This window comes from Cicer arietinum, chromosome 5, assembly GCF_000331145.2.
Source record: "Cicer arietinum cultivar CDC Frontier isolate Library 1 chromosome 5, Cicar.CDCFrontier_v2.0, whole genome shotgun sequence".
Lineage (NCBI taxonomy): Eukaryota > Viridiplantae > Streptophyta > Magnoliopsida > Fabales > Fabaceae > Cicer > Cicer arietinum.
Window position 1 is genome coordinate 10,714,702 of NC_021164.2, and position 1,880 is coordinate 10,716,581.

Consider the following 1,880-nt stretch of genomic DNA (forward strand, 5'->3'; position numbering starts at 1 on the left):
AGATGAAATCAAGGACTAGGAGACCCTTATAGCATTCTACTCTTATAACTGTTTTTCGGGCTCCACCCCAGATTTTAAACACTAGCCATCATGTGGTCCGAAAATACAAATTTCGGTTCATTTTTGTTGGGTGGTAGAAAAATTGCCAAAAAAGTCCAAAGCCCTTACAACATTCTTCTTCTAAATTTATAATCGTGTTTTCGGTTACGCGTTAGATTTTAAACACTAGCCATAGTCTTGTTCGAAAATACGAATTTTGGTCCATTTTAGTCAGGTGGTATGAAAATCTCCCGAAAAGTCCAAATTAAATCGAGGATTGGGAGACCCTTATAGCATTCTTCTTAAAATTTATAACTTTGTTTCGGGTTCCGTGCCAGATTTCAAACACTTACCATCGTTTTGTTCAAAAATACGAATTTCAGTCCATTTTAGTTAGGTGGTACGAAAATCGACAAAAAAGGCCAGATAACTGTTTTTAGTCTGGGAGACTCTTATATCATTCTTCTCCAAAATTTAAAACTGTTTTTCGGGTTCCGCGTCAAAATTCAAACACTAGCCATTGTCTAGTCCGAAAATACAGATTTTGGCATATTTTTGTCGTTGGGTACGAAAATCGACTGAAATGTCTAGATGAAATCGACGACCAGGAGACCCTTATAGCATTCTTCTCCAAAATTTAAAATTGTGTTACGGTTTCTATGTTAGAATTTAAATACTAGCCATCGTCTTGTTCGAAAATACGGATTTCGATCTATTTTTGTCGAAAAGGACGAAAATCGCTCGAAAAGTCCGGATGAAATCGAGGACCAGGAGACCATTATAGCATTCTTCTCCAAAAAGCTTAATTGTGTTTCGAGTTCCGCGTCAGAATTCAAACACTAGCCATTTTCTGGTCCAAAAATACGTTTTTCGGTCCATTTTTGTCCGGTGGTTACAAAAATCGCTATATCATTCTTCTCCAAAATTTAAAACTGTTTTTCGGGTTCCGCGTCAAAATTCTAACACTAGCCATTGTCTTGTTCGAAAATACAGATTTTGGCATATTTTTGTCGTTGGGTACGAAAATCGACTGAAATGTCCGGATGAAATCGACGACCAGGAGACCCTTATAGCATTCTTCTCCAAAAAGCTTAATTGTGTTTCGAGTTCCGCGTCAGAATTCAAACACTAGCCATTTTCTGGTCCAAAAATACGTTTTTCGGTCCATTTTTGTCTGGTGGTACGAAAATCGCCCGAAAAGTCCAGATGAAATCGAGAACTGGGAGACCCTTATAGGATTCTTCTCAAAAATTTATAACTGTGTTTCGGGTTTCATGCCAGATTTCAAACACTAACGATCGTTTTGTTCGAAAATACGAATTTTGGTCCGTTTTTGTTGGGTGGTACGAAAATGGCCGAAAAAGCTAGATGAAATTGGGGACTGGGAGACCCTTATAGCATTCTTCTCCAAAATTTAAAACTGTGTTTTGGGTTCCATACCAGATTTCAAAAACTAACCATCGTTTTGTTCAAAAATACGAATTTTGGTCTATTTTAGTCACGTGGTACGAAAATCCACAGAAAAGTCCAGATAAAATCGAGGACTAGGAGACCATTATAGCATTCTTCTCCAAAATTTATAACTGTGTTTCGGGTTTCATGCCAGATTTCAAACATTAACGATCGTTTTGTTCGAAAATACGAATTTCGGTCCATTATAGTCAGATTGTACGAAAATCCACCGAAAAGTCCAGAGAAAATCGAGGACTGAGAGGCTCTTATATCATTCTTTTCAAAAATTTATAACTGTGTTTTGGGTTCCACTTCAAAATTCAAACACTAGCCATCGTCTGGTCCGAAAATACAGATTTTGGCCTATTTTTCTCGGTGGGTACGAATAT